Source organism: Cnephaeus nilssonii (genome assembly GCF_951640355.1).
Source record: "Cnephaeus nilssonii genome assembly, chromosome: X".
Classification (NCBI taxonomy): domain Eukaryota; kingdom Metazoa; phylum Chordata; class Mammalia; order Chiroptera; family Vespertilionidae; genus Cnephaeus; species Cnephaeus nilssonii.
In genome coordinates, this window is record NC_137071.1 from 123742732 (window position 1) to 123759528 (window position 16797).

The following is a 16797-nucleotide window of genomic DNA, read 5'->3' on the forward strand; positions in this document are numbered from 1 at the left end:
GCCCCTGAACCCCAGAACCAGGAGACCTGAGTTTGGGATACCCAGAGGCCAGGGCAAGGGGTGAGCCAGAAACAAAGACCTAGGAGCATGAAGACACACATAGGGAAGCACACACACACATGCACTAAGTGACACACATACAAAGACATACAAACACACACAGACATGCGTATCTATGGACCTAGAGACTTAGGGACTCCTGCCTCCTCACAGTTCTTCCTGTCTCCAGTGTTCACTCTATTCAATCCGTACTCCACACCAACTTTAGAGATGACTTTCTTAAAACAAAAAACTGACAGAGCAGCTGGCCCTACTCACAACCTTCTCTGGCTCCCATGGTGTATTTAAGGCTCTTGGGGTTCCCTTAACAAACCATGTTCTCTCCCACCACTGGGCCTTTGCCTGTATTTTTCCTTCTGCATGAGACCCTGTTCCTTGTCTTCATGTAGGTGGATTTTACACATCCTTCAAGTCTTAGCTGTCATCTTCTCTAGAAGTCCTTCCTTAGCCCCTCTCCTGGATTAAATTCAGTCCCTGTCTTTGTTCCTATAGCTCACCCCATTCCATCCACACTCATAGCATATATCATACTATGTAGTAATTATCAGTTTACTTGTCTGGATCCCTGACTTAGACTGTGAGCTCTTTGAGGGCAAGGACCTTTTCTGAATCATCTATGTATCCTCAGTGCCTGGCACATAATAGGTGCTTAGTAAATATTTACTGAATGAATGAGTGAATGAATGAACAAAAAGGAACCAATGACACAGCAGTAGACACACGCACACATACATACAACCAAAGACACAGGATCACACACAAGGACACCAACAAGGACACAGACACAGATGGAGAAACAGTGTGGTAGAGACATTCAGAAACACAAGGCATAAGGATCTCAAAACTAAGAGAATAGACATAGGGAAACATGGGCATACAAAGAAGGGGACAGGGAGCCAGAGTGACAGCATCAGGGACATAAACCCATAGTTCTCTTGCTAGGCCTATATCTCCCCATTTTGAGGTACTGTGCCTGTCACAAAGAGTCAGGGAGACAAAAATAAGATCACCAGGGATAGGCACACAATGACTATTATGAAGACACTGAAACATAACAACATACAAACTAAGAGATACATATGCACAGAGATCCAGACACAGGAGTAGAAGTGTCAAGACACACAGCAACACATAAAGACAAAGGTAAACAGGAGGCATCAGTCAAGACCATAGTCCAAGACACCAAGGACAAAGAAGTAGAAACACATAGACACACTGACATGCTGACTTGTGTATATGGGGTCGGGGATGAGAAGAGAATACAGGGCCAGAGACCTACAAGTATATAGAAACAGACGTTACACCGACCCATACTTGATGACAAAGACCCAAGGACATAGTCACATGCAGAGGAGCACACTAAGAATGAGACAGGAGCACAGATTTATATATTCAGAGATCCAGTGACAAAGACATGGGGATGCAGACACATGAACAGTGACAAAAACCAGCAAAGAGATGGGGGTCAGGCAAGATAACAGATATACTAGTAAGGACAGGCAAGTGGATTCCAGATATAATGGGGACACTGTGACAGGGACACAGGAATTCAGAGACAGAGCCCCTAGAAGAAGTGGAAATGGGCATGTGCACCCACAAATACAGTCATATGGACACAAGCTAGACATAAGAACAGAAACACAGGGATGTATCTGGTAGGATCAAGATAGACATAGAATCAGACACACAGAACATAAGCAAATGGTCAGAGACGCAGTGACAAGGAAATCTATCCAGAAAAGCAGGGATTCAAAGACACAGAATCAAGATATACCTGGGCACACCCAGAAATAAAGACACACAAACAGGCAACCAAGGCCACAAATGAAAATAAAGGGATGGGAACTGTGAATCAGACACAGGAACACAGAGATAGTGACTTGAAAATAAAAAGATGTGGATCCCAACACCAGACACAGAGAAATGGGGACACAGAAGTGGTGAGTCAGTTCAAAACAAAACCAGGGACAGAGCCAGACAGAAAAAGAAACAGATGCAGAGGGACACTCTGACAAACAGACTCTTAGGAACAAGAACACAGTAATGGTGACCCAGAGGAAAATATCAAAGGCTCAAAAGGAGAAAGAGTTCTTGAGTACAGAACAACTTGAGACACAGCCACAGCAACTAAAGAAACAATAATACAAAGACACTGTCAAAAGCTGGGGAAACTAAATGGAGAAGTGGGATAAATACCAAATCACAGACATGGAGAGCAAAGTCCCAGAGACAGACTCATGGACTTACCAACAAAGGGCACATGGAAGAAGGCATATGCAGGTTCATGAGCACAGACACAAATATAGATGCTCAGAGAAAGATACGCAAACACAGGAATACAGAGACTAGGGGATACACTTAAACTGGATCACCAAGGTTCAGGGAAAAACTTGGGGAAGTATAGAGATAGGAATACCCAGACACAGAGATGCACAGACATTAGATCACATGCAAAGATTCAAGGACATGTAAAGTATCGGGAACACACAAAAACTCAGTGATGCACAAAAAGGAATGCACAAACACTTGAACACAGAGGCTCAATGCATGCCCAGACAATGAGACACAAAGATCCATGGGCACACTGAGACAGGGAGACATAGACAGTAGATTGCAGAGGCTCAGGATGTGCAAACACTCAAGTACATTAAAGGACAAGATGCATAAGGCACTAAAACACAGAGATAAGGGACACACAGAGATAAGGACATAGAAGCAGGGTAATACAAACAGAGACTCAGGGACACTCAGAGATGGGGATATACAGACACTGAAACACATAGACTAATAGGATGTACAACACAGGAATGCATAAAGAATGGGACACAAACTCACAGACTTATGAGGGATCAAGGACATGCAGATACTGGACCACAATAAACAATGGAAACCACAGACACCAGAACACAGACATTGGGACACAGAAACCTTGGGAGACTGAAATATGCAGACATTGGAACACAACCAAAAACTTGCTGGTGCAGATATTAAGATACACACAGCCATTCGCAAACAGGCAGACACTGACACATACCAACATTTAACACACATGGACACTAGAACAGATATCAGAACATACAGAGATGCTGGCAGACAGAGACAATGGGACCAGATATTGCTACACAGGTACACACAGACACTGGGATACACAGACAGAAGGACACATAGAACCTGGGACAGACACACACACACTGGGATACACACCACTGGGACATAGGAAGCTGGGATACAGAGGCTGAAGCACACCAAAACGAAGCTTAGAAACATATAGTAATATGCTGACACTGGGAAACAGACAATAGATACAGACACTAAGGCACACAGACACTGGGCTACAGATACTGAGGAATACAGAAACACTGAAACTAAGAGACACATGCAACATGCAAATGGCTACTGGGGTACACAAATGCTAAGACATATAGAAACTGAGGAATGCAGATATTGGGATGTATACAGACACCAAGACACAGACACAAGAATATATAGTCAATAGGACATAAACAGATAATAAGACACCCAGGCATTAAAGTACAGAGAGGCTATGATCTACATCAGTGATCGCCAACCTTTTGGGCCTCATGGACCACCAGTGGTCCGCAGACCACCGGTTGGCAGCCGGTGATCTACATTACAGATACTGGGAAATATACAGACACTGACTCACAGTCTTTTCAACACACAGATACTGGTGCACAGTTGAGGTAAACACAGAAATTGAGACTTATAGTGAGGTTCAAATACACTTGGATACATAGCATTGAGACACACAGACACTTGGGTGTATAGACACTGGGACAAAGCCCCTGAGACACATAGACACTTAGAGGTACAGACACTGGGAGACACAGTCACTGAAACACCCAGGCAGAGTAAAACAGGGTGCACAGACACTGATACAAACAACCACTGGGACATGCAGACACTGAGACACATAGATACTGACACATGCAAATGTTGTACACAGATAATGGAACACACAAACACTTGGGTCCTCAGAAATTGGGACATACTGGTACAGACTGAAAAACACAAACACTGAAAAACACAGGCACTTGTAGCCAACACTTAAACCTACACACACTGGGACACACAAACACTGGGAAATAGTTTCTGAGGCACACAGAAACACTAAACTATGGCAGTGATAATGGGTTAAAGAGGGCAGATTGGCCTGGCCAGCATGACACAATGATTGAGCATCCACCTATGAACCAGGACGTCATGGTTCGATTCCAGTCAAGGGCACATGCTCAGGTTGTGGGCTCGATCCCCAGTGAGGAGCATGCAGGAGGCAGCTCATCAATGGTTCTTTCTCATCATTGATGTTTCTATCTCTCTCTCCCTCTCCCTTCCTCTCTGAATCAATAAAATATTTTTAAAGAGGGCAGATTGCAGAGATAATAAAGATGTAGAAGGGAGAAATCATGACAACTGATTTAATTGCAGGTGAGAGAGAAAAGAGTCTAGCATGACTTCCATGTTTATTTCTACCTTGGACAACTGTGAATGATGCATCTATTTCTAAAGATGAAGGAACATAGGAAAAGAGGTAGGCTTTGGTGGGGAGCCTACATTAGTTTTAGGTGTCTATAGGCTTCCCAAACATCTATTCATTAATTAATCTCACCTCTTTCTCCAAACGTCTTGAGATTTCATAGATTTCTTTGTTAGGATGATTTTGGTTACAAGCCGTAGGAAATCCAACTCAACTTGCCTTAATAAAGGGAAGTTGTTGGCTCAACAACTGAAAAAATTCAGTAGGGTAGGTTTCAGCCCTGCTGGCATGGCTCAGTGGTTGAGTGTCAACCTATGAACCAGGAGGTCAAGATTCGATTCCCAGTCAGGGCACATGCCTGGGTTGCGGGCTCGATCTCCAGTGTGGGCGTGCAGCCGATCAATGATTCTCTCTCATTGTTGATGTTTCTATCTCTCTATCCCTTTCCCTTCCTTTCTGAAATCAATAAAAATATTTATTTAAGAAAATAAAAAGAAGTAGGGTAGGTTTCAGATGAATGCTGAACCAGGTCACCAAGGCAACATCCAGCTTCTTTCTATCTCTCCACTCTGCCTTCCACAGAGTCACTCTACCCTAAGCTTGACTCCCCTAATCACAGGGTGACTGCAGAAGCAACAATCACTAAACAAAAGTCCTGAGCTTCACTCTAACTTGGGTCCATACCCACTTTAGAACCAATCATTGTGTCCTGGGATATAGAGTGTGTGCTACCTGGCTTAAGCCAAATCTGGGCCCATTCTTGGATGTAAGGGTTGGGTCAGCTCCACAAGACTATGTGGCAGCTCCATATTGGATGAGGGGTGAAATGGCTGCAGGAAAGATCACCAATCACATCACTACATTAGAATAAATGGTATGGCTATAATAAACACTATAAACCAGGTCAAAGGAATAAGGACCCAGTAGTAATTGTACCAGAAGACCTGTGCAGGATAAAGCTACTGCAATGCAAGCAAAAAGCTAGAGCTTCCTAGAAGCCATGACACAAAATGACAAGACAGTGGTAAGCTCTGAAGGTGATCATCATGTAGCTGTTTCTTCATAGTAGCAAACGACTGCTGTCATAACACTCGATCCACTCTATCCTTTACGTAAGTTAGGTAGAATCAACAATTTGGCAATGTTGCTATTAACAGAGAATAAAAGTGAAACCAAGAGAATGTGCATGATTTACTTTGAAGGACAAACCAAGTCAATGGCAGAGCCAGGACTAAAACCCCCAATGTGTCTTAGCTGTAAGCAATAGAAATAAACTCTGGCTGATCTGAGTAGAAAGGAATTTGTTAAACAGGTATTAAATAGCTTACAGAGTCTGAGAGAGCTGGAAAACCAGATACAGAGACAACATAGCCAGGAATTTTCCCAGAGGAGGCACTGCTCATGACACCACTAGAAACTGGATACCACCGTTTGCACTTCCCACCCAACTGACCCATCCGTCCACTGCCTCTGGAAACAAGATGTAGCTACTGACACTGCACTAACCCAGTGGTCGGCAAACTCATTAGTCAACAGAGCGGCAAACCGCGGCTCGTGAGCCGCATGTGGCTCGCAAGCCGCGGGTTGCTGACCACTGCACTAACCCATCACCAGAATAGATTCCATGCAGCTACAACTTCCTTAAGAACTCCTGGTTACAAGTCTAGAATAAGCCAATCCAATTGGTGGAATCTAGTCATGTGTCCAAGCTCTAGTTGCAAAGGAGGCTAGGCAAATGAGTAGGTGGCTTTTTCAGCTTCCATGGTGGCAGGTGGGTTCTGCTCATGAGGCAGGGAACAGGAAAGGAAGTGGTAACCAAAAATAGTGGTAAATGCCCACTATGCCTGTCTTACTGCCACCCTACCCAGGGCTTCTACAATGGAGCCCCTTATTCTGCAGCTAATTGCTCAATAAGTATTTCCCAAGAATGGTAAGCTAGCAGCACTAGAAGGAAAACGTCGTGAGTGGGAGAGAGATTTCTTCCCTGTCCTCCTTCCAGGCTGGTTGTAGTGCTTCACGAACACAAGAGCCCTTTGGAAAACAGCACCCAAAACCCTAAAACAAGGTTTAAGGATGAGAGGGCTTCCAGAGGAAGTGAAGCTTGGTCTGTACCGTCAAAGATGAGTAAACTTCAGAGAGGAAAAGACGAGGAAGAGAATATTGCATTTAGTCTCTACCCTTAACTCAGCTTTCTTATCTGGTTCCTACCTGGTCACTGGCTGTCTGAGTACCTATTCACATTGGAGCGAGAAAACCCTTGAGATGCCTAGAGGGTAGTTGAACATCACCAGTGTCTCCAGGGTCCCAGACTAGAACTCAAGAGCCACTCTGAGGTCAGCAACAGACAGATACCTACTACAAATGGCTGGACGGTGCAGACTGATTGAGGTCTTGCAACGATCTCCTCCACACTTACCCACTTAAGGGGTGATCACACACACCATTTCCTTCTCCCATGTTATGTGACCTCAAGTCGGTCAGTTCCTCCCTCTAAGTTTCAGTCTCTGCTCTGTACATTGGAGGGAATTAATCCTATTTTGCAGGGCTATGTGATTGAAATATAAAATAAGTATGTCTGTATGTGTGTATGTATTTACATGTGTATTGCACACACTTATAGTGCCCAGCTCAAGGCTTGACACATACATGGTACCTGATGTTATTATTATTCCCCACAGAAAGTCAAAGGTAGAAATAACTTTTAAGATTACCCTCTCCATACTTCAAAGGGATAAAATTATAGGACAATATCTCCAATGAACATAGAGATGCAAAAATTGTCAACAAAATATTAGCAAACTGAATTCAGCAATACATTAAAAATATCATGCACCATGATCAAGTGGGATTTATTTCTAGGATGTAATATCTACAAATCAATGAACATGATATACCTCATAAACAAAATAAAATATAAAAATATGATCATATCAATAGATTCAGAAAAATATTTAACAAAACACACCTATTTATGATAAAAACTCTAAGCAAAGTGGGAATAGAGGGTACATACCTCAACATAATAAAGGCCATATATGACAAACTCAAGCTAACATCATACTCAAATTACGTGTTTCCCTTAAGATCAGAAACAAGACAGGGTGTCGACTTTCACCACTCTTTTCCATATAGCACTGGAAGTCCTAGTCATAGCGATTAGACAAGAAAAGGAAATAAAAAGGCATTCAAAATGGAAAAGAAGTAAAACAGTCATTATTTGCACATGACATGATACTACATACAGAGAACCCTAAAGATTCCAATAAATAACAACTAGAACAGATAATAATTTAAGTAAAGTAGCAGAATACAAAATAAATATTCAGTTGTATTTTTATACACCAATAATGAACTATCAGGAAAGGAAACTAAAAAATACAATCCCATTCACAGTTGCATAAAAAATAAAATACCTAGGAATAAATTTAACCAAGAACATAAAAGACTTGTACTCAAAAAAAATTATAAGACAATAAAGAAAGAACTTAAAGATGTAAATACCATACTCATGAATAGAAAGAATTAGCATCATTAAAATGCCCATACTACCCAGAGCAATCTATAGGTTCAATGCAATTCCTATTCAAATTACCAGTGGCATTTTCACAGAACTAGAACAAATAATCCAAAAAGTTATATGGGACCACAAAAGACCCTGAATAGTTGTAGAAATCTTGAGAAAGACCAAAGTTGGAAATATCACACTACCTAATATTAAACTATACTGACAAGGCTACAATAGTTAAACAGCATGATATGGCATGACTGGTGTGGCTCAGTGATTGAGTGTAGACCTATGAACCAGGAGGTCATGGTGTGATTCCAGGTCAGGAACCACCAGTGAGAGGTGTACAGGAGGCAGCCAATCAATGATTCTCTCTCCTCATTGATGTCTCTATTCTCTTCCTCTCCCTTCTTCCCTGAAATAAATAAAAATATATTTTAAAAAACAGCATGGTATGGGCATAAACACAGACACATAGATAGATCACTAGAACAGAATGCAACCCAGAAATAAACCCATGCCTAGGTGGTCAATTAATCTATAACAAAGGAGGCTAGAACACACAATGGGGTAAAGGCAGTTTATTTATTAAATGCTGTTAGGAAAATTGGACAGATATGGGCAAAATAATGACACTAGGCCACCTTCTTACACCATGCACAAGAATAAACTCTAAATGCATGAAAGACTTAAATGTAAGGCTCAAAGCCATAAAACTCCTAGGGGGAAAAATAGGCAGTAAAATCTCAAACATTTCTCCTAGCAATATTTTTTCTGATATATCTCCTTGGGCAAGGGAAACAAAAGACAATATAAATAAATGGGAGTACATCAAACTAAAAAAGTTTTTGTACAGCAAAGGAAACCATCAAAAAACAAAAAGATGACCTACTGATTGGGAGAATACTCACCAATGATACATTTGATAAGGGGTTAATACCCAAAATTTATAAAGAACTCAGACAACTCAACACCAGAAAAACAAACAACCCAATTAGAAAGTGGGGAAAAGACATGAAGAGACCCAAGCGAACATACAAATGGCCAATAGACATATGAAAGGTGCTCAACATCACTAATATAAGAGAAATGCAAATTAAAACCACAATGAGATATTGCCTCACTGCTGTCAGAATGGCTATGATCAATAAATCCTCAAACAACAACTGTTGGCGAGGATGTGGAGAAAAGGCAACCCTTGTGCACTGTTGATGGGAATGCAGATTTGGTGCGGCCACTGTGGAAAACAATGTGGAGCATCCTCAAAAAATTAAAAATTAAATTGCTTTATGTCCCAGCAATTCTACTTCTAGATATAGATGAGTAGATAAAGAAGAGATGGTACATATATACAAGGAAATATTACTGGACCATAAAAATGACTGAAAACTTACCATTTCCAACAGCATGGATGACTTAGACTCTAGGGTACTATGCTAAATGAAAAAAGTCAGTCAGGGAAACACAAGTACCATATGCTTGCACTTATATGTGGAATCTAAAGAACAAAACAAAATAAATGAGCAAACAAAACAGAAACAGACTCATAGATACAGAGAACAGACTGATTGATGGTAGCCAGAGGGGAAGATGTTTGGGAGACCAGGTGAAAAAAATGAAGGGATTAAGAGGTATGAATTGGTAATTATAAAATAGTCATGGGATATAAGTATAGCATAGGGAATACTGTCAATAATATTGTAATAACTAAGTATGGTGCCAGTTGGGTACTGGAAACATCAGGGGGTGTCACTTTGGAAAGTATATAATTGTTTAAGCAGTATACTGTACACTTGGAACTAATACAAGTTAAATTTGAATGTAATCTGTAATTAAAAATAATATTTTTTTAAAAAGAACTGCCCAGTCAATGTGGTTCAGTAGTTGAGCATCAACCCATGAATCAAGAAGTCTCTGGTTCGATTCCCGGTCAGGGCATTTGCCCAGGTTACAGGCTGGATCCCCAGTAGGGGGCGTGCAGGAGGCAGCCAATTAAGGTTTCTCTGTCATCCATGTTTCTTTCTTTCTTTGTTTTTTGTCTTTATTGTTGAAAGTATTACATATGTGCCCTTTCTCTCATTGATGTGTCTATCTCGCTATCCTACTCCCTTCCTCTCTCTCTAAAATGAATAAAAACATAGTTTAAAAAGAAAAAAAGAACTGATTTTTCATTTTGAGTCTTTACTTGTGTATCTCTATTGTTCTCTATTGGTGGCATTTAGCTCCTATACCTATGTTCACTTGTCCATTCCAGTTGATTGAGGAATCCAGTACAGAAAGTTCTTTTGAATGTAATCAATGTCAATATGGATAATCAAGAAAGGATCATCTAGGGCTGTTAAATCAAGACTGAAATTGTGCCTCTTGGACTGGATCTTTTTGCTTGTTTCCACCCTTCTTACATCTGCTCACTAGATAATGAAGAAAGGTTTGAGGTTTGAAAAGCTAAAAAAAAAAAAAAAAAAAAACAAGCTGAATATATCCCATTTCTACAGGAAAGTAGAGCTAAGGGCCAAATAGACTAGCTTGAGAAATTAAAACTATCCTCGATAGCATAAAGTTGTTTAACATTAACCTGTCTCAATATAAGATTCTCCTGGTTAATCAAATATTGATGATACACTCACTCTCTTTTTCCAGATAAACAAAATGCTCACATGTATCTCATGGTCAGGACTTCTCACTTACTATTCCACAGACAGTTGCTTGCAACAGTAAGCAACATTTGCATAGCAAGAGTACCCCGTGACAAGCTCCCAAGGAATGAAGTTGAATTCAATTGAATCTGAAGAACGACAAAACTTTCTATAATTTATGGATAATAAAGAACATTATAAACTGATGAACAAAAAGATAGATACAGAGACAGTAAAGCAACAGACTTTCAAATTACAGGGGGAAAGTTAGGGAAAGGTGGGGGAGATAAGAGATCAAACGAAGGACTTGTATGCATGCATATAAGCATAAACAATGGACGCAAAACTCTGGGGGGTGAGGGCATGTATGGGTGTGGGGTGGGTGGGGGGGCAATGGTAAGATATGTACACAATGTCTAATCGCACATGAAAAAAAAAAGATATGTACACATATAATACCTCAATAAAAAAAAAGAAGAAAAAACTTTCTATAATTTTTCACTTAGTTTGATTTACAAGCTGGCTTTTTTATCATTCTCACACCAACCGTATATGGGAATGCAAATTAAGGTAGAACTTATGAAACAGAGAATCTAATAAATTCAGAGAAACACTAAATTCCCAATTCAGTGTTTTTCTCACTATAACTGTTATTCTATTTTCCCAACATTTTTGTGCTCTCTTTGAGCATCAGCATCATTCCTTGACTCAACTTTAGTAACCGATCCTTGCCAGGCACTCTGCTAGGCACTACAGTTGCAGAGGTTGATTGGACCCACTGCTTACCCAAGACAACTGAGCATGACAAATATCATTCTCAGGACCAGTGAGCATTTGAGACCTGAAAATAAGTGTATTGGTTCCAATATATAAAAAAGAAAAGTGCAGCCCTCGCCAGTTTGGCTCAGTGGATAGAACATTGAACATTGGCCTGCGGACTGAAAGGTCCCGGGTTCGATTCCAGTCAAAGGCACAGGCTCAGGTTGTGGACTCAATCCCCAGTAGGGGATGGGCAGGAGGCAGCTGATCAATGATTCTCTCATCGTTGACGTTTCTCTCTCTCTTTCTCCCTCTCCCTTCCTCTATGAAATCAATAAAAATATATATTTTTAAAAAGAAAAGTGCAGCCCTAGCCGGTTTGGCTCAGTGAATAGAGTGTTGGCCTGCAGACTGAAGGGTCCCAGGTTCGATTCGTCAAGGGCACATGCCCAGGTTGCGGGCTCGATTCCCAGTGTGGGGCATGCAGGAGGCAGCCGATCAATGATTCTCTCTCATCATTGATGTTTCTATCTCTCCCTTCCTCTCCCTTCCTCTCTGAAATCAATATATATATATATATATATATATATATATATATATATATATATAAATTTTAAAAAATAAAAAGAAAAGTGCAAAATTGAAAATAGTTCATGTGAACTCAAATGTCTACAAAATACAGTATTTGGTCAATTTTATTAACTGTTTAATTCAGAATTCATAAAACTTGGAGTATCCATTACATTTGAAAACAATTTTTAGATTAGACTTTCTCACATCACAAAAGTTCCCAAGTCAGCAGAATTTATTGCTGGGCAATCTAACCCAATTACAAATTGAATGAGTTACTTATAGACAAATGTTTTCAAAAAGCAAAACTATATCAATCCTTTCAAAATGTGTTACAGAAGGAACATATATTTAATGAGAGATGTGGAGGCATTTTAGTTTGAAAAGTTATGCAGTGACGTCTCCAAAAGTTAAGAGAGCCCAAAGTCCTCTGTAGAGATCTTAGTGAGGGCCTGGCACTAACCTTCAAAAGAATCATGGGCCTCAGGCAAGCGTGATAGCCTTTTATCTTTTTGCTTACATACCATTTAAAAGGATCTTGGAAAACTGTACCGCCTTGTATATTTTTCAGTTGACATCTGAAATGTTTTCATTATATTTAACAACTTTCAAAGGCTGTCATTTTCAGCTCACTGTACACATTTCAATTCAACTGTCGCATCATTCTTTTAAATCTATCCAATGGGCTCTAAAGACCATAGCCATGTGACTATCAGAAATTTTATAGCATTTCTCCTTCAGCTGATTTACATTCCACTTCCCCCACAGAATTTTATCTTCCTAAAATATTTTTATGTTTGACATTTTTTTTATTTCTTTATTGATTAAGGTATTACATATGTGTCCTCATCCCTCCATTGACCCCCCCAACCCACCCCCCCACTCATGCCCTCACCCCCCTGGTGTTCATGTCCATTGGTTAGGCTTATATTCATGCATACAAGTCCTTTGGTTGATCTCTCCTCCTTTCGCCCACCTTTCCCTAGCTTCCTTCTGATGTCTGGCAGTCTGGTCGATGCTTCTCTGCCTCTGGATCTGACATAATTTCTCGATCACCCTGTTACCATATATATCAGCAGCAACAATGACAACAACTACTATAACATTTTTTATCTTCTGGGACTATAAGTCTCAAAGTATTAAATTTTTCCTTCAAGACTGAGTTGTTATTCCCGTGGACACAGTCAATGGGGTGCTGAGGGCCTGGGGCAGGGGAGGACAGGAGTGTGCTGGAAGAGGTTAATGGGGGAAAAAGAAGGACCTATGAAATACTTTCAACAATAAAGATTTTTTAAAAGACTGAGTTGTTATAATGATGGTAACTGTTAGTATGTAATTGATAAAAATAACATAAATTACAATTTAAAAGTAGCATAAAAGGTAAAAATAATTTGGAAATGCATCCCTTAATGAGATAAATGGAGCTTTTTAAAAATTAGTTCATGTATCCACAGATCAATATAATTTACTGCTAGAATGAAACAGCATTAAGCAACACTTCTATTCCTGTTTTTCATTTATACAGATTGAAGCACTGATAAGTAAGCAAGTAGACGTAAATGGAAGAGGCTGTGTTATAACAATGTCACTCAATTCTTTGAACTCCTTATAATTACATGCTAAAAATTACGTACTGCTCCACCATCAAAATCATTTAGAATGATTTACCAACTGCCAAATCCATTAGGTTCTTCTTTTCCATTTTGTTGAAAGCAACGAATTGGAAAACATCTGGTTCACAAAAAGATGTATTTCCTAGTAGTATAGTAACTCAGTTTCTCAACACTAAAACAACTATTTGGAATGTCCCCTTTATTGGATACCCAGAAGCTTTTTGTCACTCCAGGGATAGGGCACTAGGGTAAGAGTTTGGATTGGTGTGAGATCGCCTTTCTTTGTAGAGAGAGAGAAAGAGGATTGTTAAAGGAGAGGGAATGAAGAACTGGTACTCAGGCAGATCAGTGTTAGAAAAGAGGAAATATTGAAGTTGAGGATCTGAAAATTAATTCTCTTAAAACTAGGTGCTTCTATGAGCCCCTTATAAGGCCTTTGTGTGACACCAGGAGTAACTTTACCCATTTAATGGCTGTTGGCCTAATAGCCTCAGTGTAATTCCCAGATGATCAATACACTGTTAAAGAAAATGCATTTGACTTTCCAAAGCATTCTCTTGAATACTTGCTTTGCCACTGCTCAGGGAGCTGCAGATGGCCAGAAGGACTGTGATTGTCTATGGTAGATAAAGAACCTGTGGCCAAAAAAAAAAAAAAAGAACCTGTGGCCTAGCCCAGCCAGTGTGGCTCAGTGGTTGAGTGTTGACCCATGAACCAGGAGGTCATGGTTCGATTCCCAGTCAGAGCACATGCCTGGGTTGCAAGCTCAATCCCCAGCAGGGAACATGCAGGAGGCATCTCTCATCATTGATGTTTCCATCTCTCTCTCCCTCTCCCTTCCTCTCTGAAATCAATAAAAAAAAAATTTTTTAAAGAACCTCCTAGTCGGTTTGGCTCAGTGGATGGAGCATCGGCCTGCGGACTGAAGGGTTCCAGGTTCGGTTCCGGTCAAGGGCATGTACCTGGGTTGCGGGCACATCCCCAGTGGGAGGTGTGTGGGAGGCGGCTGATCGGTGTTTCTCTCTCATAGATGTTTCTAACTATCTCCCTTCCTCTCTATAAAAAATCAATAAAATATATTTTTAAAAAAGAACCTGTGGTCCAGAAAGAAGGAAGCCTTATTTGTACAAGAGGCACAGCCAATAATTCTAGTTCCCTGTCTCCAGCATCAAAGCTTTTAGGGCCACTCCACATTGCCTCTCAAACTCATGTCCTAATCAGTTGGGCATCAGTAACTACTTATTAAAGGCTTATTGGGTGCCCAACATTATGCCCAGCAGCCCCATCTCTGTCTTTTTATTCCCCGCTAAACCTTTTACTCTGGGTGACTAACTCATCCTAAGTTAATTTGCTGACATTTATTGAGCATTCATTGCCAGTCAATAGTGCTTAATATAGCAAATCTCATTTAATCCTCATAAAATCACAATGGAGTAGGCACTACTTTTACAGTGTTTTAAAGGTCAGTCCTTATCAATGGGGCTGCCTTGGGTGAGATAAGATTTTATTTTTTTCACCACGGAAAAATAGAAATGACAAGATATCAGGAGACCAAGGCTGGGTAGTGGTTTTCAGTCCACTTCTGTTCTCTATTTTGGCAATCCCAGGTATTACCTTTATTCAAGCCCTTTGCCTTGAGATACTCAGTCTCGGGCCCCAGACCTGGATTAGATACAGAGAACACAGTTTCATATTCAACCTGTGTCTGAACCCCAGCTGACCCAAAGGGGAAATGTTCAGGGCAGCCACATAGGGCTGTGAAATTGGTGCACAGCATGGGGTGGGGGGGCGGGGGGGAGATAAGATGTCAACCAAAGGACTTGTATGCATGCATATAAGCATAACCAATGGACACAGACAGTAAGGGGGTGAGGACCTGTGCTGGGGGCAGGAACAGGCTGGGAGAGGTCAATGAGGGGAAAAGGAGATATATGCAACACTTTCAACAATAAAGAATTTAAATTAAAAAAGGAAGAGCCCTAACCGGTTTGGCTCAGTGGATAGAGTGTCGGCCTGCAGACTAAAGATTCCAGTCAAGGGCAAGTACCTTGGTTACAGGCACATCCCCAGTAGGAGGTGTGCAGGAGGCAGCTGATCGATGTTTCTCTCTCATCGATGTTTCTAACTCTCTATCCCTCTCCCTTCCTCTCTGTAAAAAATCAATAAAATATATTATTTAAAAATAAAATAAAATAAAAAAGGAAGAAATTGGTGCACAGCACAAAGTTGCCAAGTCAAAAGGGCAAGTGGGGGCTAAAATCCAGGACATGCTCTACTTGTCAAGTCCCAACTGCAGGACTGCAGCCACCCAGTAAGGAGGCCCTTTCCTTATTCAACTGCTTAAATGGATCACCTCTCTCTCATGTACACAGGACATGCTATAGGCTTCCATATGTCCTGGAAATGTTCTCTCTGTTGATTCACTTAGTCACAATAATGTAAATAGTGTGTACTGATTTTCAGTTTTAGAATCAACCCATATGCAAAGCCTGGTAGACTTAGTTATGCTTTTGGAACAGAAGAGACATGTTATCAACATTTAAAATGTAACAACAGCCTGGCCAGCATGGCTCAGTGGTTGAGCGTTGACCTATGAACCATGAGGTCATCGTCAGGGCACATGCCTGGTTGTGGGCTTGATCCCCCGTGGGAGTCGTACAGGAGGCAGCCGATCCATGATTCCCTCTCATCGTTGAGTTTCTAGCTCGCTTTCTCTCCCTCTCTCTCTAAAAAATCCATTTTTAAAAATGTAACAAGAAAAGAATGACTGCCAGTAGGTGGGAGGTAGAAGAAAAAATAAATTGCATAAATGAGGTGGAGATATTAAGTACAGGTAATAGAACAAACAATCAAATTAGGCTTTAACTCAAGAAGTTAGACATCAGAGCCAAAAAGTAAATGAGGAAGCTGAATCGACTGGTGAAAACCACAGCATAAATTACTTACTTGAAAAATTAAGAACTAGAGCTATAGAATCCGTTGTTACAAAGGTAACCAGAAGAAAAATGAAAAATAATAGTATAACCAAGCTACTGCCACTCCTCCATGCAGCCTGAGCCCCAGGGCACATCTCTTCACTGGTTCTTTGACACCCTCCCCAAAGTCTCTCGAGCCTCCTGGGGGGCGGGGGGAGGGAGGGCGAGCCCAAACAATGCA